The 26,471-nt window shown below is 35.3% G+C and overlaps 1 protein-coding gene and 1 long non-coding RNA gene across 4 annotated transcripts in view; both read left to right on the forward strand.

Annotated features, from left to right (window-relative positions):
* The window catches only part of LRBA (LPS responsive beige-like anchor protein), a 729,797-nt gene that overhangs the window by 599,699 nt on the left and 103,627 nt on the right, over positions 1 to 26,471 (forward strand). The window lies entirely within an intron of this gene.
* LOC116866564 lies at positions 13,541 to 14,158 on the forward strand. Its single transcript, XR_004382423.1, has 2 exons — positions 13,541 to 13,906; positions 13,991 to 14,158. It is a non-coding gene; the product is annotated as an uncharacterized LOC116866564 (long non-coding RNA).

The following is a 26,471-nucleotide window of genomic DNA, read 5'->3' on the forward strand; positions in this document are numbered from 1 at the left end:
TTAGCATTGAAACTGTACTCCTTGGTAGGTGAACTTGGTCCCGGCTGGGTTTCTTGTTGATCTTCTGGGGGAGGGGCCTGTTGTAGTGATTCTCAAGTGTCTTTGCCCCAGGCGGAGTTGCACCGCCCTTACCAGGGGCCGGGCTGAGTAATCCGCTCGGGTTTGCTTTCGGGAGCTTTTGTTCCCTGAGCGCTTTCCGTAGAGTTCCGGAGGACGGGAATGAAGATGGCGGCCTCCCAGTCTCCGGCCCGGAGGAGCCGAGAGTCTGGGGCCCCACTCCTCAGTGCGCCCTCAGAGAACAGCGCCCAATTGCTCCCGTCACCCTGGCCTCCAGCTGCGCTCCGAGCTGACCGAGCCTGCGAGCGGTTCAAGGTAAACCCGAGCTTAGAGCTCACTCCCCGGCTCTGTCTCTGTAGCCGGCTTCCCCGTTCTAATACCTGTAAGTTCTGCGACACTCAGACACCCCCGATCCTTCTGTGACCCTGCGGGACCTGAGGCCACGCTGACCCCGCGTGTGCTTCACCCCAGTTAAGCCTCTGGAGCGATGTCCCTCAGCGGAACAGACTTTTAAAAGTCCTGATTTTGTGCTCCGTTGCTCTGCCGCTTGCCGGGAGCCGGCCCCTCCCCCCGCGGTCTATCTTCCCGTCGCTTTGGATTCACTTCTCCGCCAGTCCTACCTTTCAGAAAGTGGTTGATTTTCTGTTTCTAGAATTGCTGTTCTTCTTCTCTTCGATCTCCCGTTGGATTTGTAGGTGTTTGCAATCTTTAGATAAGCTATCTAGCTGATCTCCCGCTACCTGAAGTAGTCTCAGCCTGCTGCTTCTCCGCCATCTTGACTCCTCCCACATATACTAAAATGTTTTTAAGTAAAGGCAAATTTTGTTTGCATAATTGTTAAAATATTAAATAATATATTAAGTTGAATGTCATAGTGCTTGTATTTTACATAGAAATGTACATCTAATATGTTTCTGAGGCATTTTTGAATTTCTTTAGCTTAAATCAGTTCCTGGATTTTATTTTCTTTTCCCCTTCTCTCTTCCTACATCTTTCTTTTTTTTCCTCATTTTATTTTTGTTTACATATTTATGTACTACTTGAACATTAAAAATTTTTGTACATTTTATTTGAAAACCATTTTTTTATTTTTTAAAGATCTTATTTATGTATTTAGAGAGAGAGAGAGTTGGGGTAGGGCAGAGGGAAAGAGAGAGAGAATCTCAAGTAGACTCCACACTCATTGCCTGTAGCCTGATGAAAGGCTAGATCTCACAACCCTGAAATCATGGTCTGAGCTGAAATCAAGAGTCAGATGCTTAACTGCTCGAGCCACTAGGTGCCCTAAGAATCATTTCAAACTTACAAAAAGTTTTAAGAATAAAAATAGCAAATAGAATGTTTATATGCTCTTTGCCCAGTTTAACTGTTAGTAACACCACTTTACCCCCCTTGCCTCTAATCTTCCTCCCTTCTCTTCTCTTCTCACTCCCTGTGAGTATAATACACACACACAGCCATATACACACACATACACACACACACACACACACACATACAGCTGACCCTTGAACAATAGGGTGTTAAGGATGCTGACCCCCTGCCACGTAGTCAAAAATCTGCATATGACTCTGACTCCCCAGAAACTTTGACTCCCCAGATACTCAAGTAGCCTACTATTGAACAGAAGCCTTACCAGTCTCAATAATCACCAAATGTTTTTTATGTTGTACATGTTATATAGTATATCCTTATAATAAAGTAAGCTAGAGATAAAATGTTATTAAGACAATTATAAGGAAAATACATTTATAATACTGTACTGTATCAATCCTATAAGTTCATATATTTATTAAAAAAAATTGTGTAAAACTTGACCCATGCAGTTCAAACCCATGTTATTCAAGAGTCAACTGTATATGAATATAGTTATATATACACATTATATATTATATAAACTTGTAAAAGTAGTGTGTGTACTATATACACTATATAGTGTACACACTATTATACACTACTTTTATTGATTCATTTGAGAGTAAGTTACATACTTATGGTCCTTTACCCCCAATACTTTAACATGTGTCTCCAACAATAGGGATATTTTATGTGACCACAGTAATGCCATTTCATAAATTTAAATTAATGTAGTACTTTAATCTAATTTCCATTGTCAATTTTGTTAGTTGACTTAATAATGTTCTCTATAGAATTTTTACCCTACAGTGCAGGATCTATTGTAGGGTAAGTTACTACTTTTAGTTGCCTATAACCTTGTTATATTGGTTTCCCAGGGCTGTTGTGACAATGAACCACAAACTGGTTGCCTTGAACAGCAGGATTTTCTTGTCTCACAGTTCTGGAAGCTAGCATTCTGAGATCAAGGTGTCCACAGAGTCTTGCTTCCTCTGAAGGTGGTAGGGCAGGATCTATTCCAGGTCTCTCTCTTGTCTTACAGCAGCATAGATCCTATCTTCATATGGAAGTCCCCCTATGTGTATGTCCATTTCTGTGTCCAGATCGTCCCCTTTTTATAAAGATACCAGTCATTGGGTTAGGGCCCACCTAATGACTTCATTTTTATCTCGTTACCTCTCTAAAGACCCTCAAAGGTCATGTTCTAAAGTATTGGGGTTAGAACTCCAACATATTTTTGGGGAAAACATAACCTGTAATACTTAACCTGTTTCTTTCTTTTTTTTCTTTCTTTCCTTTTTTTTTTTTTTAATATTTTAAATATGTATTGTTTTGCTATGGTTGCTATAACAAAATACAACAGATTGGGTGGCTTAAACAATAGAAATTTTTGCATGGGTCTGGAACTTAGAAGTCCCAAGATAAGAAGTCTCGCAGGTTTGGGTTTCTTCTGAGGCCCCTTTCCCTGACTGGCAGATGGTTGCCTACTTGCTGTGTCCTCATATTGAGTTGTCTTTTCTAAAACACTATTTGAAATCATCTTTTTAGGATATATTTTTTAAAATTAAGCTGAGTAACTATACCAGAGACTTACATACAATGAATCAGAATTCAAATCCCTCCTAAAAGTAAAATGGTGTAAGCTGTGATCCAGATTTCTTGAAGAAATTTTATTTGCATCTAGGAGCAAATCAGTTGTATGTTTCCGAATCATCCTGAGAACATTGTGTTTGATACCGTAAGAAATCATATAAAACAACTATTTTTCTTCACATTATATCTAGATTTTTATAAATTACATACTCCCTAAATTAGAGGCTCTCACAAATGCTGCTTTTAAAATACCTTAGTCATTACTTACAGCCTTTCTGACTTTATAAGATACATAAGGTCTTCCCAATCTTGTGTAACATATAAGGTCCTTCACAGTCTGTCTGCCTGCTTTCCCGACTTCAACTCTTGCAGAATATAATCTAGTTCACACTGAGCAACTTAAACTTCTCTAAAAGTTGCATATTCTCTCACATTTTATAAGCTACTTCCTTTGCCTGCAAATACTCCACATGGCTACCCCAGCAGATACAGATACCCTACTTCTCCTTCCCCTTCTCTGCTCTCTGCCCCTCATCTCCTACCTTCTACCTAACTAATTTGTGCATATTTTCCAGGATTCCCTGGGGGAGTCTTTAATTGTACTCCCATTTACTCTCCCAACACTCCCCCACCACCAACCATACCCAGTCTGCCTTAGATATTCTTCTTATGTGTTCTTTTAGCTGTACATACATAGTTCTGTCATGTTAATGGTTTCCATACTTTCCTATTTGCTCCACAAATTGTTGAGTCACTTGGAAATGTCTCCAGTTTTAATTTGCATCCACAAGCCTACTCACAATTTCTGGCCCACAGAGGGTCCTGTGGGCTTGTTTGCTGAAAGAATGAACAAAAAGTGGTTGAGTCTTTAGAAAGTATCAGGGAGAACCAAAACACGTTAGGACAATAGGAGAACTTAGTCTTTTCCTTGAGGGCCAGCTCTACTCAGTTTAGTGTCGCCTAGAACATGCCATCACTAGTTAGTAGTTTCTGCCACATCACAGGAGGGAGTAATTTAGTCTTTAATTTCTCTGCTTCATATCTGAGTATGAATTCTTTGGTGTGTGAAATTATATATAGTAGTGAGACTCATGAAGTAAGTGACACAAAATAGTACCTGAAGGATAAGCATAGTAGTATTCCAATGATAGGTAGTTTAATAAAGATAATTTCTGGTTAAATATACATGATTAATGCACAAAATATATGAATAGCAATTAAAAGCATGTTATGAAGAAAATATAAAAAATTTATTAAGTTTTTATTAAATTTATTAAGTTTAATAAATTTATTAATTTATTAAAGATAAGTAGGAAGAAATTTGCAGACATGCTTCTTTTGAAATTTAAGGTTCTAATTTTCTTTTGTTGTTTTTAAAGATTTTATTTATTTATTTATTTGACAGAGAGAAATCACAAGTAGGCAGAGAGGAGGCAGGCAAAGAGAGAGTGGGGAGAAGCAGGCTCCCTGCTGAGCAGAGAGCCCAATGCGGGGCTCGATCCCAGGACCCTGAGATCATGACCTGAGCCGAAGGCAGAAGGTTAACCCACTGGCCACCCAGGCACCCCAAGGTTCTAATGTTTTAACTTCTTCGGAGATATAGATATCTATATAGATCTATATAGATCTATATAGATCTATAGACCTATAGATCTAGACCGATAGATCTATTTATATCTATGTATAGATATATATATTTGGCAGTATATGTTGTCATTTTCAGAAGTGATACTGAAAAATTAAACAATTATGTGTAAGATTTCCATCATCAGTGTCTTTGAATTATTCTTTTTCTCTAGTATTTAAGGAATATAATATATTCAATTTTTTTAAATACCAGAGTTTTACCTATAAGCTGTATTTGTATCAATCACAATAGTTATTTTTCAGTAAAAACCTAGTTATTTTTCTATATAGCATAGTTGAAACATTGAGAGCAGAAGTGCAGACTTCTGCTTGTATAGCAACATCTACTGCTATTTTTTTAATGGGTTCATCAAATGTACCTCTTTCAGTTGGCTTATTTTCTTCTGGGTTCAACATTTTTCTGTGAAAGTGTTGTATGGCATTTCCCTTAGGTCCTCCTTACTGTATAGTAAATTTGTGATTTTTTTTTTTTTCTTTCTCAGTGAGATCTTTCTTCCATTTTATTTTGTTAGTCTGATGCTTACCTAGGATTGTTCCTCTCAACAACTCACATACTGGTGTCCAACCAAAAAAATGCTGAGGGAGAAAAATTCTCTGATGAACATCTTATGTTCCATTATTTTCCTCTTTTTTTTTTCTTTCCTGAAGTAGAGAAGATGCTAAAATATATATCATTATCCTTTATATATTTTACATAAACAAAAATTATTCATATTTTGCTTTATTAATATTTTTTATTAAAGTTTAGATTTTTAGAGTGATAATAACTACTATGCACTGAACACTTAATATGCATCAGACATTGTTATAAGCCATTTATGGATTAATTTATTTAATCCTTACAACAGTCACATGAGGTAAAGTGCAATGATTTTCCCATTCCATAGAATACTATAGAATTCTGGGGCGCCTGGGTGGCTCAGTGGGTTAAGCCGCTGCCTTCGGCTCAGGTCATGATCTCAGGGTCCTGGGATCGAGTTCCGCATTGGGCTCTCTGCTCAGCAGGGGGCCTGCTTCCCTCTCTCTCTCTCTCTGCCTGCCTCTCCGTCTACTTGTGATCTCTCTCTGTCAAATAAATAAATAAAATCTTTAAAAAAAAAAAAGAATACTATAGAATTCTAATCTATAGAATTCCTCCATTCTATAGACTAGAAAACTGAGGCACAGAAAGGTTATGTAACTTGACAAGTTCATAGAACTGATAAATGTAGAATTGAGATTACAAAGCAAGAAATCCATGTTATTAAGCTCTTTACTATACTACCAGTGATGAAATTATTACTACATATATATTTAGATTGTAGTTGTACAAATGAAATCATACCTATTTGAAAAATACATTTTACATTTTATACTTTGAATGAAAATATGCAGTAGTGTTTAATAAGAAAAATGCTTCCATTTATCAGTTTTCATCAGAAAAAAATTAAAATCTCAAAATTCATTATTAATTTAGAAATTAGTGAAAAGGAAAATCAGGATATAGAAGTGCAAGATATAAAACTGTGTGTTTGTAGAGGACAACATCAGATAAATGGCAGAATACTTTTCCACCTTCTTACTCCCAGAGAACACTGATTTTGACAATCATCCATGGATGAGTGCCTTTGTGGAAGTCTAGGAGTCCAGTGGAAAAATTCTAACACACTGTTGGGGGAAAAAAAAAAAATCCATGAGTAGATACATTGAAGATGGTAAGAGGGAGAGTTTCACTTTACTTGCACCATCCTTCCTCCAAAGTAGACAGATCAGTGGCAAGAAAGACCTTAACCCAGTTTTTCCCCATGAGGGAAAATGAGAGTATGTGAGTGAGCACCCACCCTCCCCAACTGTGTGGTATGCTGCCAAGGAGTCCCACTTATTTCTTGCTCCATCCAGGATACTGGGGTATACTGATACACAACTGGTGGGGGGTAAGAAGTGGTTGAGAGCACAGCAGCCAAGGTTCTCAAAAGGTGTCGAAGGGACCACATCCTGCAGTTTCATGGACTTCATCAGGAAGCTTGCCTATAAGCTACTGGAGATGCTTCTCCTGCAGATGCCCCCAGGTGGCCCTCAGGTACCCTCAGTGTTCATGTACCTTACCCACATATCCTCCTACCATGTAGCTGACTCTCTCTGCATGCCCTTAGGGCAGTGACTACAAGCCTTTGCAGACAGCTGGGGAGCATGCACAGAAAGCTGACCCATCTCCATGGGATTGGGAGAAAGCACACAGATTTGAGCATTCGGCACAGCTGTAAGGAAAGCAAGGGAAGTCTGGTCTAGCTTTTTAGAATCGAGAAGGCATACAATTTTAATATTCCCATCCTTCAGTAGAAAACAAGAAGTCCCACATTGGGCTCCTTCCCTGATGGAGAGCTTCCTTCTCCCTCTGCCTGATGCTCCCCCTGCTTGTGTGTTTTCTTCCCTCCCAACAAATAAATAAATAAAATCCTTTAAAAAAAAAAGATGCAAATTTTGACATCAAAAACCTAAAATGGGGAGGGAGTAGAATTTTTCTTTTTTCTTTCTTTTTTTTTTTTTTAAAAGATTTTATTTATTTATTTGACAGACAGAGATCACAAGTAGGCAGAGAGAGAGAGGAGGAAGCAGACTCCCCGCTGAGCAGAGAGCCCAATGCGCAGGGCTCCATCCCAGAACCCCAGGATCATGACCTGAGCCGAAGGCAGAGGCCTCAACCCACTGAGCCACCCAGGTGCCCCAGGAGTAGAATTTTTCTATGCAGTCAAAGTTAAGTTGTTATGAGTTTAAAATAGACATAACTTCTAATAATATGGTGGCTAACTGAACATAACAAAAATAAATAAATAAAATAGACTTAACTTAGTAAGATGTTTTATATTAGCCTCAGGGTAATCACAAAGCAGAAAGATAAAGAGAATACACTTTACATGCTAGATACACAAAGAGATAAAGAGAATCAAAACATACCATTTCAGAAAATCATCAGTTCACAAAAGAAGACAGCAAGAGAGGAATAAAGGAACTACGGAACAGCCAGGAAACAAAAAGATGGCATTAGTAAATCCTCACATATTAATAATTACCTTAAATAGAAATGGATTAAATACCCCAAGGAAAAAGCATAGAATAATTGAATGAATTATTAAAAGAAAAACAAAAACAAAAAAAAAAAAAACAAGACCCCAGTATATGTTCACTATAAAACACTCACTTCAGTCTTAAGAACACACACGGTCTCAAAATGAGGGAATAGAAAAAGACATACCATTTAAATGGACACCAAAACAGAGCAGGGATAGTTAAACTTATTTCAAATAAAACAGACTTTTTAAGGAGCGCGTGGATGGCTCAGTCAGTTAAGCATCTGACTTCGGCTCAGGTCATGAACTCAGGGTCCTGGGACCAAGCCCAGCAGTGGGAAGTATGCTTCTTCCCCACCCTCTGCCTGCCACTCCCTCTTCTTGTGTTCTCTCTGTCTCTCTCTCTCAAATAAAATTAAAAAAATAGACTTTAAGTTAAAAACTGTAAGAGACAAAGAAGGTCATTATATGATGACAAAGGGGTCATTTCCTCAAGAGGATATAATAGTTGAGTGTGTGTGTGTGTGTGTGTAGAGAGAGAGAGTAAAAGAGCTTTCTCTCTTTCTATATATCTGTATCTATATATGTAGATAGGTAGATCTATCTATCTATATATATGATAGGTATGTCTTTCTACATGTAGAACAAAAGAGCTCCTAAATATATTAAAGAAATACCCATCTGAAGGGAGAAATTAACAATACATTAATAGTAGGGGATTTCAGTACTTCACTTTTAACAATGGATAGGTTATCCAGATAGAAAAGCATTAAGGAAAGTGGCCTAGAATTATACTTTAGACCAAATGGACTTAGCAGATAAATACAGAGTATTTCATCCAACAGTGGCAGAATACACGTTCTTCATAAGTGCACACAGAACCTTCTCTAAGTAGACCATATGCTAGGTAACAAAACAAGTCTTGGCAAATTTAAGAAGATTGAAACCATACTAACTTTCTTTTTCCATCACAGTGGTGTAGAACTAGCCCAGATATAAACCCATGCATATACAGTCAACTAATCTTTGGTGGAGATGCCAAGAATACTCAGTGGGGGAAAGATAATCTCTTCAATAAATGTTGGGAAACTGGATAACCACATGCAAAAGAATGAAATCTCTGTCTTATAACAACTCATAAGATTTAACTTGAAAGGGATTGAAGATGTAATATAAAACTAAAACTGTGAAACTCCTAGAAGATAACATAGGGAAAAAAACTCTTTGACATTTGTATTGGCAATAATTTTTTGGCATGACCTCAAAAACAAAGATAAACAAATGAGAGTATATCAAACTAAAAAGTTTTTGCACAGCAAACAGTCAACAATAGGCAAGCTATGGAATGGAAGAAAATCTTTTCAAACCATATATCCAATAAGGGATTAATATCCATATTATATAAGAAACTTATGCACCTCAATAGCAAAAAACCAACCAAACAAAAACCAACAACCTGAGCAAAGGATCTGAATAGGAATTTTTCCAAAGACAGGTACACCGAAAGGTATTCAGCATCACTAATCATCAGGGAAATGCAAATGAAAACTACAGTGTATACTCGTTAGGATGGCTTTTATTAAAAAAAAAAAAAAAAAACATATAACAAGTGTTGGTCAAGATGTGGAGAAAAGAGAACCCTCATACACTGTTGGTGGAATGTAAATTGGTAAAGCCATTATGGTAAAAAGTATGGAGGTTCCTCCAAAAATTCAAAATAGAACTCCTACATGTTCCAGTAATATATGCAAAGGATATATATGCAAAGTATATATGCAAAGGAAACAAAATGTAACTATATCTGCAAAGGAAACAAAATCAGCATCTCAGATATTTTCATTCCGTATGTTCACTGCACTATTATTCACATAGGGAAGATGTGGAAACTACCTAGGTATCCAACAGTACATGAATGGATAAAGATGTGATGTATATACAGTGGAGTATTATTTACCCATGAGTAAGAAGGAACTCCTATTTGCAACAACATGGATGAACCTAGAGAACATTGTTAGGTTAAATTAGGCAGAGAAAGACAAATACTATATAATCTAACTTATGTATAGAGTAAAAAAAAAAAAAAAAAAGATGCCAAACTCATTCATAGGAACAGAGAGTAGAATGGTAGTTACCAAGTCTAGGGGGTGGCAGAGATGGCATCTGCTGGTCAAAAGAGTACAGAACTTTAGTTACAAGATGAATAAGCTCTGGGGATCTAAAGTGTAGTATGCAAGTGAAACCTATAGTTAGTTAATACTATAATTAATAATACTGTGTTATATATATATGAAATTTGCTGAAAGAGTAGAAGTTAAGCACTCTTACCATACACACTAAAAAAAATGGTAAAACTATGTTAGCTGATACGTTAATTAACCTGATTGTTGTAATTATTTCATAAAGTATACCGTATGAAATCTTTACAGTGTACACTTTAAATATATACAGTTTTATCAATTGTATTTTAATAAATCCAAAATTTAAATAAAATTGTATTTGTGTGTATGATATCTGAACATAATAAAAATACAAGGGAATACACCAATGCCTTAATAGTTGGTGCTGGGGTGGAGGTTGTTTTTCTCCTCTAAATTTTTTTTAGTGAGCATCTTTTATTTTTAATAACATAAATATATTGTGTTTGGAAAATGGTAACAGGGGTATATTATACTTTAGAATAAAGGTTAGTAGTCTATAGGGATAAGATGGGGGAAAATTTTTTTTCATCATTCTAAAGAATTGACTACTAATAGCATACAAATGTCATTGGTTTATTTCTCAGAGATTAATTTAAAATGTCCCTTGGCCAACCACTAACATTTGACAATTGCTGTATGAAATGAATAAGCTTATATTCTAGAAAATGTATGAAATTACTAGCAAATAATGGGATTTTCTATATGGCTATAACACAGGTCTTTTGGTCAAGAATAGCCAATGATAAGTCTTGAGAAGTTGGTGGAGGCCACATTTAGAAGAAGCCTTTATACCTTATTAAGGAGTTGATACCTCATCTTATAAATAGCTAGGAATCATTAGAAAGGCATAGAAGGGACATAATTTTATTTAATTTGCTCATGAGGAAGATGGCAGTGTGAACTTTGAGCTAGAGTTGGAAAAGGGGAGACAGGAAAATCAGTTAGGAAGCTATTCTGGGGAACTAAGCAAGAGATGAGGATGATGGTAGTTAAAACATGGCAGAGGGGATAAAGAAGACACTCTAGATAACTGAGCCCTAATAGAAGTTGAAGATGACCTTAATATTTTAAACTGAGATTACTGGGTGAATTGTCTTACTAACAACTGAAATATGTATTACAGGAAGAGGATGAAATACACTTTTTGAGAAAAATAAATTGAGTTTTGAACATATAATAGTTGAGACATTTTAATATGAATTTCAGAATGTAGTAAGGTAAGAAATTGTAATAATAGGATAAATGATAGTTCTATTAAGTAACTTTTAAAATCCTCTTTTATCTTACAAGTATAGTAATAGATAATATTAACATGTAATTGATTGAGGTAATTAGAACATCTTTTCCTGACTCTTCTGGCTCATTAGCACCATCCCAGCCTTTCTTATCTCTTATTTGGACTAGCCAACAAGCTTCTTTCTAGTCTCACTACCTCTTTATATATTTAATATACTGTTGATGTGTCTGTCTTCCAAATGGGTAGTGCGACTATATTATTCTCTTCCATTGACATCATGACTATAGCGGGATTCCTTCTTACAGAACTATCCCCCCCTACCAATCTCACCATTGAGACCTCAGCTACCCACATAGAAATTATGCCTGTAGTATATTATCACAGGAATTTTCTGTCTCTGACATTCTGTTTTCAAATTATCTTTTACAGTGAGTGAAATCTGTTCCCTGTAATTTCTTCCTATTGATCTTTATTCCATCCCCAAGACCAAACAAAGCAAATTTAAATCTCACTTTAGTCCTTCTGATACATAGTTAATTCTTGAATAGCATGTATTTGAACTGCATGGGCCTATTTATACATTTATTTATACATATATATAAAATATATATATTTTATAGTGCAGTACTCTAAATGAATTTTCCTTTTGGTTTTCTTAATTTTTTCATTTCTCTAACTTTATTATAAGAATACATACATAATATGTATAACATACAAAATATATTTTAATTGACTGTTTATATTACTGGTAAGTCTTCCTGTCAATAGTAGTCTATTAAGTTTCTGGAGAGTGAAAAGTTATATACGGACTTTTGACTTGGACAGGTGGTTAATGCCTCTATCCCCCACATTGTTCAGTAGTCAGCTCTATAAATATAATAGCCATGACTACAAAGTCTTTTTTTTTTTTCTATGAAATCTTGGTTATACTTTGTATTTCTCTTCCGACTACCTTTACTCTGCCGTGTATTATACCTAATGCTGTTAGCCTAATTTTTTGTCTTTCTCATTATCTGTAAATAATGACTTAAACTTAATAAGATTCCAGGAAATATTCAGTGGGTAGACCTATAATTCTAATTCAGGTCAATTTAAGTAACATAATTGGCATATGTAATAGATTTGCTTGTATGTTTTGCACTTCCATACTACTACCTCAACTACCTCAAAAATTTTGTAAAATTGTGTGATACTTGCGTGAACATGTATGATGCATAGGTACTCAGAATATTAGGAGTGTTGTCCCAGATGTTCACTATTAGCTAACTTGTGAGCATGGTTAAGTTACTTAACCTCTCTTGACAGTAAATAGATAATGGATATTAAATAAGGGCAGTAGGTTTTAAGCACTATGACAGATTTAAAATAGGTGTAATACTGAACGATCACATGGCCACTGACACAAGGGAATTGTGATGTAAAGGAAGATTAAATCTTCTTTACTGTGGTAACACAAAATAATGAGAGGTAACACTTTTTTGATGTGAAAATGCATTCAGTAGAGAAAATTAATGGACAAGCACCATGTCTGAGTTTCTTACAAGGACATCTGAAGTTATTTATTACTCCTGTGAAAATGTGTTCAGCCTACTCTTTACGTAAAAGTGTCTACAATTCATGCATTAAATGTTTATAATCTAGCACTGGTTGATAGAATCTGCATTTCAACTCCAAAAAATTAGTGGTTATGGATAACAGGATATTGATGATCCCATAAAAGAAATAAATTATGAATTCATTGTCTGGAGTTGTAAAGTTGAAGGAGAAAGATTTTATTATAATGTATGACTTGAAAGTAGGGAAAAGCATTTTTAAAAAAATCTTTTCTCAGCAAATTTCTTTCATTGCTTCTCAAAGTCCAGTGTTTCATTCAGCAAATATTTATTGGTACCTACCCTGTGCCAGATACTTTGCTCAAATCTGGAAAGATACAAAGATGAATATTATAGAATCCTGTCCTGCAGGAATTTACCATTTAGTAATGGAAATAACCAGTGCAGAATGTGATGAATTAGAGCACAGATGACAGAGCGACTAACTCTGCTCAGGGAATGAAGATATTTAAGAGACATTTGAGCTGGGTATTGAAGGATATTCTGTCTCTAAAAATGTATTTCCTGCTTATTTGAGTATAATTGATCTTTTAGGGCATTCATCTGATCATATTACCTTTTTAGACTATATGTACATATCCTGGTTTTCTAAATATAACTATTTTTGCTGCTGGTTTTATTATTTACAGTTTTCATATAAACCAAAAAATAGATATTTAAATGGAGATGGAAGGTTTCTTTCTAGGATAAAGTCTGAACTGGTAGGCAATCCATGGAATTGGGAAAAATCTAATCTGTGATGTTACCAGTTCCTTCTGCCTTGTTTTTCCATTCCGTTGGGTTTATTCTTTTACAGTCAGCTTTCATATTCACATTATAGCCCTTTGGAAAGAGACAAACAGCTTCTCTTTTAAAGGGTGACTAGGAAGTTGGGTGCATCACTTCTGCTCATATCTTAAGTACTAAAATTTAGTCTTCTGTTTGCTGTTAGCTGCATGGAAGTATGGGATGTGTAATATCAAGCTCAGTTCCCTAAAACTGCAAAGCAGGATGGGTCTGTTGCTAAAAGTAAGAAGGATAAAATGGATTAGTGGGAGGGATTTAGTTGTTTATGCTACAAAGTAAACCAGGAAACTGATATTATAGAATATGCTGGAAGAAAATTTCTGGTTTTATACTTGGGAGTTCTAATGGAGCAGTTTATTTAGCCTTCTTACTGTCACCTTATTTTATTAGAACTGTCTTTGTCATCCTTTGTTTTTCTTTCTGGATACTACCTGAAAAAAACAAAGACACTAATAGGAAAAGAAAGGAAATCTCAGTGGTAGAAAGAAGAAACTAAGGGGATTAACTTGAGTCTCTTGAGGAAGAAATTTTTATCTGTTTCTTATCCCTGGTTGTCTGTGGAACAAGAACTAATTGTGGGAGGAAGGAAAGGTCAAGAGTTCTAGAGTAAGAACAGCAAAAAAACAGGTGGGAAAGCTTTATTCACAGTAAGAAGTAGGTTACCCCCAAAGGGAGTTTGCACTATACTTCTGGCATTTATCAGGAAGTAGGAAAAGTAGGTCACCAAGGAAGAAATGTGTTGTGGCAATGTGACAGAGAATATGGTGTGGGCATGTGGTCCAGTAAGATTAGTTTCCCTTTCTCAGCTCTCTCAAAAGATGTTCTGAAGTGTAGGAAACGTATTTAAGAGATTACTTAACTATTTCCAGTTCTCAGGAAAGATAGCCAAAGTGTAGGTCCAGGGAAGGTACATTCTTTGGTTTAAATTTATCTAAATGTATCAAGAATATGGATCACTTAGGCAAGTTCAAGAAAGGTATATTCTCTGGTTTTGTACTTATCAAGAACATAGGGTCTTCTTTATGTGTGAGAGGTTGCAGAAAAATCTTAACCCCTTGCAGAAAGAAGCCTCCTATATATTTTTTTCTTCAAAGATTTTATTTATTTATTTGACAGACAGAGATCACAAGTAGGCAGAAAGGCAGGCAGAGAGAGAGGAGGAAGCAGGCTCCCAGCTGAGCAGAGAGCCCGATGCGGGGCTCGATCCAGAAGCCTCCTATATTTAATTCATATGATGAAGTATCTCACAGTAATGAGATAGTATCAAAATATAAAAGTAGAATTACCAGTCAGAATGCCATGTAATTGCCCTGAGATGTGGATTTCCAAGTGCTTGAAAAGATTAACAACTCATTTCTAAATCAATAAACATTAGTTGCAGGTATTCCGTCTATCCTCATCCATCAACAAAAAGATAATCTAAACAGAAATAGAAATCCAGATCCTAGTATCTCACAACAGTTTACATGACCCACATTCATTGCCAATAACACTGACAGTATATGCCATATGAACTTCTTGGTGAATTTATTCATTATTGATCTTACCACTTACAAGGGCTTACGTAAGACTGGTGGTACCCGAGGATGAGACTACTAGACACATCATGGCACATCCTTAGAGTCTTAATTCTTCTCTGTCTCTTTTTTTAAACAATATTTATTTATTTATTTTAGAGGGAGAGTGGAGGGGGCAAAGGGAGAGAGAGAGTCACAAGCAGACTCCACACTGAGCACTGGAGTCTGACACAGGGCTCGATCCCACAATTCTGAGATTGCAACATGAGCCAGAATCAAGAGTCAGATGCTCAACCAACTGTGCCACCCAGGCACTCTTGATTCAGGTCATAAAAAGGTAAAATTATGAACAGTTTAAACTCCTTCAGAAATATTTCTTAATTTAAATGTTCCTAGCATTAAACTTAATGCCTTTGTAAAAGTAAATGAGACTCTTATGTTGCAAATGATTCTTTTGGATCTTTTGCAAAAGTATAAATTGAAGATATCATTCATTTTTCTGCATGTAACATTAATCATCTTGAACTATGCATTCTTTATTCATCCAACAATTAACAGTGTCACATACCTATCTAGGCTCTAGAACAGTATTGTCCACTAAAAGTTTCTGTGATAAGGAAATATGTATTATCCTTTATGGTAGCCACTAGCCATATGTGACTATTGAGCATTTGAAATGAAATGTCACTAATACTACTGAGGAACTGAATTTTAAATTTTAACTAAAATTTTAATAGCTATAATTAGCTGGAGGTTACAGTACTTGTGGCAAAACTATTGAGATACAGTGGTTAAAAATAAAGTCCCTGGGCTGCCTGGGTGGCTCAGTTGTTTAAGTATCTGACTCTTGATCTCTCAGCTCAGGTCTCAATCTCAGGGTTGTGAGTTCAAGCCGAGAACTGGGCTTCACACTGGGTGTGGAGTCTACTTTAATTAATTAATTAGTTAATTATCAAAGTAAGTAGGTAAATGTCTACCTTCTCTCTCTCTTTTTAAAGATTTTATTCGTTTATTTGACAGCGAGAGAGGGAACACAAGCAGGGGAATCTGTAGAGGGAGAAGCAGGCTTCCTGCTGAGCAAGGAGCCCAACAGATGAGGGAGAGGGGTGCGCTTGATCCCAGAACCCTGGGATCATGACCTGAGCTGAAGGCAGATGCTTCTTGAAGTTCATACTTTTCTACTGTGATATCCATGAACCGGTTTAAGCACTTTATTTATTTATTTTTTATTTATTTATTTTTTTAGCACTTTATTGTTCGTAACCTTACTTAAGCCTTTAAAAAATTCTGTCACTTGTTTTGAAACTTTTAATTTTACTTCTTGCTATGGACTGTCTTGCGACCCTCTAAAATTTGTATGTTGTAGCCCTATTCCCCATGTCACTCTACTGGAGATACAGGACATTTAAGAAAATAATTAAGGTTAAATGAGGTCATAAAGGTGAAACATCTACCAAATAGCACTGGTGTCTTTTAAAATAGTCAAGTTATGGAAGGATCTAAATTCCCATTGATAGAAAGTGGATAAAAAAGTTGTGGTATGTATAGACAATGGAATATTACCCTGTCTCAAAAATAATGAAATCTTACCACTGTGACAACATGGATGGACCTAGAAGGTACTACGCTGAGTGACATAAGACAGAGAAAGATGAATACCATGTGATTTCACTTACTTGTGGAATCTAAAAAACAAGACAAAAGAACAAACAAAACAAGCAGACTCGTTTCAAATACAGAGAAAAAACTGGTAGTTGCCAGAAGGAATGGGTGTGGGTGGATGGGGAAAATAGGCAAAAGGGATTAAAAGATACAAACTTCCTGTTATAAAATGAGTAAGCCATGGAGATGTAAAGTACAGTTTAAGGAATATAGTCTATAATACTGTAATCACTTTGGTGACCAATGGTAACTAGACTTACCGTGTTAAATATTTTGTAATATATATAAATATGGAATCACTGTGTTGTACACCTAAAATTAATATTGTATGTCAGCTCTACTTAAATTAAAAACAAAACAAAACAAACAAAAAAAAAAACCAACGGTGGATTTACATGAGAGAAAGAGACACCAGACATCACTCTCCCTCTGTCATGTGAGGACACATATAATAAGTGTACAAGTCCGCAAGTGAGAATGAGAGCTCTCATCAGAAACTGAGCCTGCCCAAACCTTGATCATGAACTTTCCAGCCTCCAGAACTTTGAGAAAAATAAATCTTTATTATTTAAGCCACCCAGTCTATGGTAGTTTGTTATGACAGCCTGAGTATATTAAGACACTTCCAGACTTCTTATTCTTCTCTAGTATCATGATTCTCTTTAGCTTCTGTACTTTCTAGTTGTACTGCTAGTTGCAGTTGCTGTTAAATCTAATTTTCCAGTTACTACTAATTGGAAATTAGTACTAATATGCAGATTACTACTAATCTGTGGTAACTTTACAGAATATATTTGCTTTATTACTTCTGCTTCTTATATTAACATTATGTTCATCTTTGCCTTCCAAGTAATTTTTACCTAAATTTTGTATATGCTTTAGGGACTCTCTTAAATTTTAATTCTTTGAGGAACTTTTCCTCTGCTCCAACCTCTCCCTCTCCTTGAATTGCTGTAGAACTTAGGGATTCTATAAGAATTCCTACAACTTAATAGATGTTTCTTACCTTTCTGTTTGATATCCTTAAACATGTAAAATTCTTCTGGGCTAGGATCTTACTTTTTTCATGAACATCTTCAGTTAGCTTAATCCTGATGAAGAAACAAGAGAAATTGCTTACTCAGGCCAAGGGAATTTATTAAATCCATACAAATTGTTGTCCATCCAATATATCAAGCCTAGCAATTTGAAAAATGTGTTTGATAAATCTTATCTTTGGATATTGCCCTGAAATATTGAGCAGATACTTATTTAAAACAAAACTCTCTGATATTTTACTTTGCATTCTAACAAAGCGAACATCATGCAGATTGCCTTCTGACAGTACTTTGAACCTTTTTTGAATTGGCAAAGTATGAATGAAAGTAACAGGAGAGATTATTCTTTCTAGGTTCCTTTAAACAAAATTTGTGTTTTACATGGAGCACTGGGTGTAGTACATAAACAGTGAATCTTGGAACACTGGAAAAATATAAATAAATAAATAAATAAATTAATTAATTAATTCATGTTTCCAGTTTTCTACTTTAGTATCATAGGGTCACTAATATGCCAGAGGGAATATTGGTATGTATGTTTTTTATTTTATTAAACTCAGCTCTATGAAATAATATTTAGAAAATACTAATGAAATAAGTGTTAGAAATAGGTATTTTAAGTATTTTTTCTTCATTTTAAACATTTTGGTGCACTATATAAATAGTTAAGAAGAATTCTGGGTTTTATTATTAGAAAGCTGAGTATGTTAGTTATATCTTTTCAGCAGAGCTACTGTTCCACAAAGTTACATCAGTACTTAACATAGTTTGGCAAATTAAATTTGAAGTCATTGCATCCTGGTTGTTTAGTAGCACATTGGCAGCAGAAAGATTGGCAGTGTTCTTTCTAGGCAGTTTGTTCATCCAAATACCAAGACGAGGCCTAGTCTGCCTTACATGTCTATAGCTGCCAATTTTCCTGTGGCTTCTTTATTTCTTTATCCTTCTATCCAGCTGCTACTCGCAGCTATTGCCACATTTGCCCTCTGGCTCATGGGATAGAATGCTTAGCTTCCCCCGAGGCTGATGTTAATGCTTCGTTTTTACTCTGCCGGCCGGGAATGCACTTGGCATCCTCAGTCTCAAACCTCTCCTCCCTCTTTTTTTTCCACAGACACCAAGCACTTAAGTAGTACTTTCCGCCTCCACCAGTTATCAGTAGTAGCTTTCAACCCCTCATTTCTGGTCTGGTAACTCAGCACACTGTCCCAGGAGAGCTTGACTAAGCCAATTTGCCTCCTCTTCCCTCTTTCCTCTATCTTCCTTTTCTCTTTTACCTCATGACCCATTTCCCTGTCTCCCCTTTTATTTTTCTTTTACTCTTCTAACTCCTCCCGATGATTTTTTTCTTTCTCTTTTTAGTAGAGTAGATACCACAGAGTTAGGTAGATATTTGTAGTAGAAAATAAAAGAGTAGTAAATATTTAAAAATTCTTAAAGTTTGCCCAACATTTTAACTGGTTCAACTCAAAAAAGGTGTTTTTGTTTTGTTTAATACCTTTGTCTCCTTGCTACCGTATGACTATAATGCAGGTTCTGTATTATAATTTCATGGATATTTTCTTTTTTTTCTTTCATATGCACAGTTGTAGATTCTGTATTTACATAGGCCTGCTTGTTCAGGTCAGTATATAATATGGTGAAAAATAAGAAGTATTCCCAGCAAATATTTCACAAGAAAAAGACTAGCCTTAGGCACTTTTGTTTGTTTGTTTGTTTTGCCTAAAATGATTTAAATATGTAATTTGAGTTATTTTTCAAACTAACTCCTTTCTGAATATTCTATGAATATTAGCTTTTCATTTTTCAATTAAGGGTTTGTAAATATCCTTAGAAATTTATAATCTAAAAAAAAACTCTATATGACTTGTGACCTAAAGATTAGAAAATAAAGATAATTCTGTTAATTTGGGGATCAAAAATAATAGTGTGTTCTGCAGACCTTAGTCATTAACTGCTAACAATTTGTAGGACAATTCTAAATGCCTGAAGAAGAGAAACACGGAAAAACTCATATTGTTAGTAGTAGACCTGAATAAGGCATTTAAAGCCCTGATCTTCTTCCTGCCCTCATTCGTCTTTGTTTTAATGCTTTCCAGTGGAGAAAAAAACTTTAGGTGAGGTTTGCGTTTTATATATCTGATTTGTATTCTTTTTCTATAACCTATTTAACCAAAATATATATTTACTCTTATTCTGCAATTAAGTCTGCTTTGTAAAGGTGCAAAATGTCTTTCTCATCATAAAACCCTAAATGTATTTTTAGTTGTGTTAAATTTATAAGATTTAATGTTGGGTTTATGTTTAAAAGAGGCATCAACCCATAAAAAGTTACTTACCTTTTCAGAACCTTCCGTAGGAGTGTCAACCATTCTGTTTCTTTGCTGAGACAAGGGGAAAGGGGAAGAGCAAGAAAGGAGAGGGGCATCTGCTTATTACATTCCTAAGTAAAAATTCTGAGTTTACACCTCTTTAGTAAAGAAGGTTTTACATATAATGTTTCACAGTCTTAAATAGATATAAAAACTGCATCACTGTTCCCTAATGTTTGTATTAAGGACACAATAACCAAAAGATACCTTATTATAAAAAATTGAGTAAACCTTTTAAAGCTGTGCATATGACCCCTGCCAGACTGTAAAGCCACACGTACCCTTTTTTCACCACCCCTGCAGCAGATGGGTGGGTACTGACAATTTCAGCATTTAGAAATTCTTTTTGAGAGTGCCTTGGTCTAATTTAAGCCCATTTAAAAAAATTCTACCCTCAGGAAGTTAACTGTTGCTATTTCCATTTAATAGGCATGTTCTGTGTTGAAAGTACTGAGACTCCCAACAATGATGCTCTCAGGTTTTCATGTGCCTTTTATTGATATACAGCACCTGGAATACTTCTGGGACATAAGGGTTGTATGATACCTTCATAGCAAGCTTCTAGAAATCATCCAAGTGCTTCATGCCCTTGAAAAAACATTTTTTTAAGTGACTCTTACAAAATTAACCAGAAAAATGTAGTTGGTTTTTTTTAGGAATCTTTCCTTTGGTAAAGTAGTAAATGTGATTTTAAAGGGTAGTGTAACTTTTTTGAGCAGTACTGCCCTATTTCTGCATGCAGTACTCCTTGCTAATGTCCACACAAAAATATATGCATTAATACTCATAGAAGCAGTACTCATATAGCCAAACAGTGGAAACACCTGAATGTCTATCAACTAATGAATGGATTAATAAAACATTGTGTATCCATATCAATGAATACTATACAGCCATAACAAGCGATGAAGTACTGATACATGCCTACACCATGATTGAACCATGAAAACATGCTGCTAAGTAAAAGAATCTAGACACATACTCTTACTTTTAGGTAGTGGTTTATTATTAGTGTGTTTTATTAATAGATAATAATATGTAAGAAATTATTAATAGCATATAATTCATAAGAATGGCTAAGAAATTATTTTAGTGAATTTTATATTCTGAATGTGGCACATTTTATTGTCCAGGTAATTGGCAAGGTACATCCTAGTCCTATTTGTAACATTATTGTCATTCCATTTGAAAACATTTGTGCTATTGCTTTCATCATATGAGAGTGTTTTTTCTATAATACATAGGTAGTGGATATGTAAGTGGATGTAAAGCTCTGGTAAACAGAACTTAGAGCCACATCCAAAGGGTAGTTTTGGATGTGGCTCTAAGTTCTGTTTACCGGAGCTTTTTTGGCTCTTTCCTCCCTGTCCATAAGGCAGCCTAATAGCTTTGTTCAATCTCCCTGTCTCTGATGGTTGCACATAAGTTGCCTTGTCTGCTCCTGATATTTCCCAGCATTCCACATATTGAAGTTATTTTTAGTATCTGGACTTCCTTTATAAATTGATCTGGGGAGTTTACATTCATTTACATTTTTTAGACAATTGAAATCTTTAAAATTATAGCACTTTGAAAAATAATAAAAGCCATTAATAAAAGTATGTCTTATTTTCATCTGGAAATATGATTTACTCAGGCACAGAAGAAATAGGTGTTGTGAATGACTATGATCAATTTATGAAAAGCAGCAGTTATTATTATGTACCTTCAGGGGTCGCTGATCAGTCTAGCTAAGAATAATAAATGAGAAAAAACATATTTCCTGCCTTGATGAGAGGATCAGTGTTCAGTGGAGTACAAAAAGCAAACTGGACAGGTAGCCAATTATCAATCACTTATCAGAAGCGAGGGTTTGTGCTAATAGTAAAATGTCTTGTTACCTCCAATAATTGACATGATTTGGAATGCTATTCTGAATGATGACAAGATATGTGAAATTTAGGAAAATATGGACTTACAGTTTTTTTTTTTTTAATTTTATTTATTTGAGAGAGAGAGTGAGAGGGAGCATGAATGGGAGGGAGACGCAGAGGGAGAGAGAGAAGCAGGATCCCCACTGATCAGGGAGCCTGATGAGGGACTCGATCCCAGGACCCTGAGATTATGACCTCAGCTGAAGGCAGAGGCTTAACCCACTGAGCCACACAGGTGACCCTGGACTTATAGTTTTTAAATTCAGGTGATTGTCAGATGGCCAGATACAGATTGTATTTGTTATGCCCATGAGGACGAACAAGGATAAGGCACTTTTAAATTAGTGTAGCACAAATATTTAAAACAGATATGATAGACTCCAAGCTCCCATAATTTGGGCATTGGTTTACAATTATGATTGATTATTTATATTATTTACAATGTGTTATATTATAAAACCCGACCTGTGATCTCCTGAATGGGCATGTTGGAAATTGCAGGTCTTATAGGGCTTTGAAGTACTGTTTGTTAAAAAGATAGAACTTTTTCCTCTCCCACCTCGAGAATTAAAGTAATCCTCTATTTCTAAAGATTTTAAATCAGTCCTGGTCTGCAGCTGCGTAGGATAGGAGTTCTTTAATTTACTTGGTAGATATGTTCAGTGTGTACTGCATAATTTATGAGTGACACCCTAAATGGTTAATTATGGACCCAAGTTTCCATGTGCAAAACATTGCATGAACTAAATAGTTCCTCTGTTTGCATATTGGTGGACTATTTTAAAATACTTCATGCTAAAGTGTTAAAGCACTCTTACTAGCAATGTTTCTGCTTAAAAATCTTACGGTATTTAACAGCAACTGTAACCAATAAAATGTTGTAGCTCCTAAGCACATTTTATTCCTAGTACCTTATTAATAATAGTAGTATTTTAAGTATGAGATTTAGAAAATACGAGCAAAGAATGTGTAATAATAATAACTTAAACTTGTATATATTTAACATTTATAAATAGATTTTCACTTCTTAGTCATTTGAGCCTCATAATGTCCTTGGGGGCTGGTAATAGTCCTAATTTTCTAGAGACTCAGTCTGATAGACAAGGTTGCACAATTAATAAAGATCAAATATTCAAAATCACATTTCCAGAATCTAAATCCATTACCCTTTCTTTCTAATTACATATTATAGTACTTAATAGTTTTCAGAGCAATTTTTACACATCTTATTTGAACTTTGGAAGAATCCTTTGTTGTAGATAGATAGTTTTAGGTTAGTGGTTTTTTAAATAAATCTGATAGTCCAGAAATCCTAGCCAGAGTAGTTGGTGAGTAGTAGTTTCTGGTCCTCCAAATCAGAAAGTGAAAGTAAAGTTGTCCTAATTTGTAGATAACATGATCTTATACACAAATACCCTAAAGACTCACACAAAAAACTATTAGACCTAATAGATGTGGGGCCCCTGGGTGGCTCAGTCAGTTAAGCTTCTGATCCTTGATTTCAGCTCAGGTCACGATCTCAGGGTCATGAGCTTGAGCTCCACATCAGGCTCCACATCTGTTTAAGATTGTCTCTTTCTCCCCCTTACTCCCCATTCTCTCTCTCAAAAAAAAAAAAAAAAAGAAAAAGAACTAATAGATTATTTCAGTAAATTTGCAGAATACAAAATCACCACACAAAAATGTGTTCTTTTTTATTCACTGACAATAAACTGATTGAAAAGGAGATTAGAAAAACAGTTCCATTCAAAATTGCACCAAAAACAATAAAATACTTAGGAATAAACTTGAGAGGAAAGACTGATAACACTGAAAACCACAAACATTGGTGAAAAGAAACTAGGTACAGATGTCAAGACATCATGTGTTCATGGATTTGATGACTTAAGGTTAAAATGTTCATAATATCCAAAGCAATCTGCAGATTCAGTGTAATCTCTATAAAAAATCCCAATCATTTTTTTACAGAAATAGAAAAATAATCCTAAATTCATATGAAACAATAAAAGATCCTGAATAGCCAAAACAATCTTGAGAGGGGAGAACAAAGCTGGAGGCATCAACTCACTGATTTCAAAGTATATTACAAAGCTACAATAATTGAAATACTATGGAACTAACATAAAACAGATACACAAATAAGACCAGTGGAACAGAATATAGAACCCAGAAATAAATCTATGGATATATGGTTAGCTGATCTTTAACAGGGTGCCAAGAATATACAGTAAGGAAAGTGTTGTCCCCTAAATAAGTGGCACTGGGAAAACTGAATATAAGGAATATAATTGGAAACTTATCTTACACTATCTGCAAGAATCAACTCAAAAATGGATCAAAGACTTGGACATAAGACCTATAATCATAAAACTTCTAGAAGAAAAAATATTGGAAAAGCTTTGTGAGATAGATCTTGGCAAAGATTTCATGGATATAATACCAAAAGCACAGACGACAAATACAGAAATAGACAAGGGGGCCTATGTTATACTAAAAAGCTTATGCAAGGCAAAGGAAACAATTGATAAAATGAAAAGGCAATCTATGGAATGAAATATTGAGAAAATCTTTGAAAAGATATTCTCCAACCATTTACCAGATAAGGGCCTAATTTCCAAAATATATAAGGAACTCCTACAACTCAATAACAACAACAACAAAAAAAAACAAAAAAACTCTAATAGTCTGATTTTAAAAATGTGCTAAAGACTTGAATAGCCATTTCTCCAAAGAATGCTTTACACTAATAAGTGGCTGATGTGTGAAAATATGCTCGGTGTCATTCCTCATCAGGGAAATGCAAATCAAACTACAATGAAATATCATTTCATATTTGACAGGATGAGTATTCTCAAAATTAGAAAAGACATGTCCTAACAAATACCATTGAGATTTCACTCATAGGCAGAATTTAAGAAACAAAACAAAGAAAAAAAGAGACCAAAAACCAGACTCTTAGAAACTGGTGGCTACCAGAAGGGTGGTGGGTGGGAGGATGGGTGAAATAAGTGAGGGGGATTAATAGTATACTTACCATGGTGAGCACTGATTAATGTATAGAATTGTGGAATCACTATACTATACACCTGAAACTAATACAAAACTGTACATTAATTATTCTAGAATTAAAAAATAATACGGGAGAAGTGGTTATCTGTATCAAATGGTGTAGCTTGGTTGAATAAAATAAAGATTAAATATTGACTATAGGATTAAACAGTATATAGGCTGTTAACTTGACAATGGAGTTTTGATATTATGGTTTAAGAAATAATAGAATAAAAGTGATTAGAGCTAGTGGGACTATATAAGATATCAAAGGGAGAAGAGATTTGGGCAATAAATTGCAGGTGAAGGTGGGGACAGGGTGAGGAAGAAAAAAAGACAAGTCCTGGTGAGGATGTTGCACCCTTCTACACAGTTGGTGAGGTGTAAAATGGCTGAAGTAGCAAAGCAGAAAAGGGTGTTGTCTGGCATGAACAAAATAGAATAGTGAATAACGTTGCCAATAACTCTCTCAGGAGTCCTATTTCCTTTCTGATATTGAATGTGCCAGAACCTTTCTGAACTCTAGAATTTTGCTTGTTCAGCCTATCTAGAGTACTCTTTCCTCAACTACTTCTTTGACTGTCTGATTTTTATCCTTTAAGTCTCAAGTCATATATCACCCTTCCAGATGAACTTTTCCCACTCATTCTGTTCAAAATTTTCAGTGATTGTATATCTCATCACTGTTTGGAGCATTAATTACTATTTGACATTATCTTGTTGAATAATTTGTATGTTAACGTCAGCCTTACCAGAAAAATGAGAACAGGGACTTTGTCAGTGTTTTTCACTGCTATGTCCCCAGTTTTTAGCATGATCCCTGATATATAAAGTAAATCCTAAATGAATGCACAGTGGTAGAATAAATGAATGAACTTAGGGTCATGGGGTTTTGTGGCTAAGGATGTCAGTGGTAAACCAGAAGAGGGTGGTCATTCCTTAAATTTTACTATGTGTCAGCCATTGTTGCAGACATTTTTTCATATATTATTTTATTCTCCCTCTGTAGATATTACCCCTATTTTAAGGAAATTGAGGCCCACTAAAAATAAGTAACTGCTCTATTTGTCACAGTTGGCCTGAGAGGAGCCTTTTGATTCTTTTTTTTTTTTTTATTGTACCCTCCAATTCTTTTTTTTTTTTTATATAATTTTATTTTTTATAAACATATATATATATATATTTTTTCCCCCAGGGGTACAGGTCTGTGAATCTCCACGTTTACAAACTTCACAGCACTCACCATAGCACATACCCTACCCAATGTCCATAACCCCCCCCCAACCCCCCTCTGCCCAGCAACCCTCAGTTTGTTTTGTGAGATTAAGAGTCACTTGTGGTTTGTCTCCCTCCCAATCCCAACTTGTTTCATTTACTCTTCTCCTACC

The sequence above is a fragment of the Lontra canadensis genome, unplaced genomic scaffold (assembly GCF_010015895.1).
Source record: "Lontra canadensis isolate GAN:19392208 unplaced genomic scaffold, GSC_riverotter_1.0 scaffold10, whole genome shotgun sequence".
Classification (NCBI taxonomy): Eukaryota; Metazoa; Chordata; class Mammalia; order Carnivora; family Mustelidae; genus Lontra; species Lontra canadensis.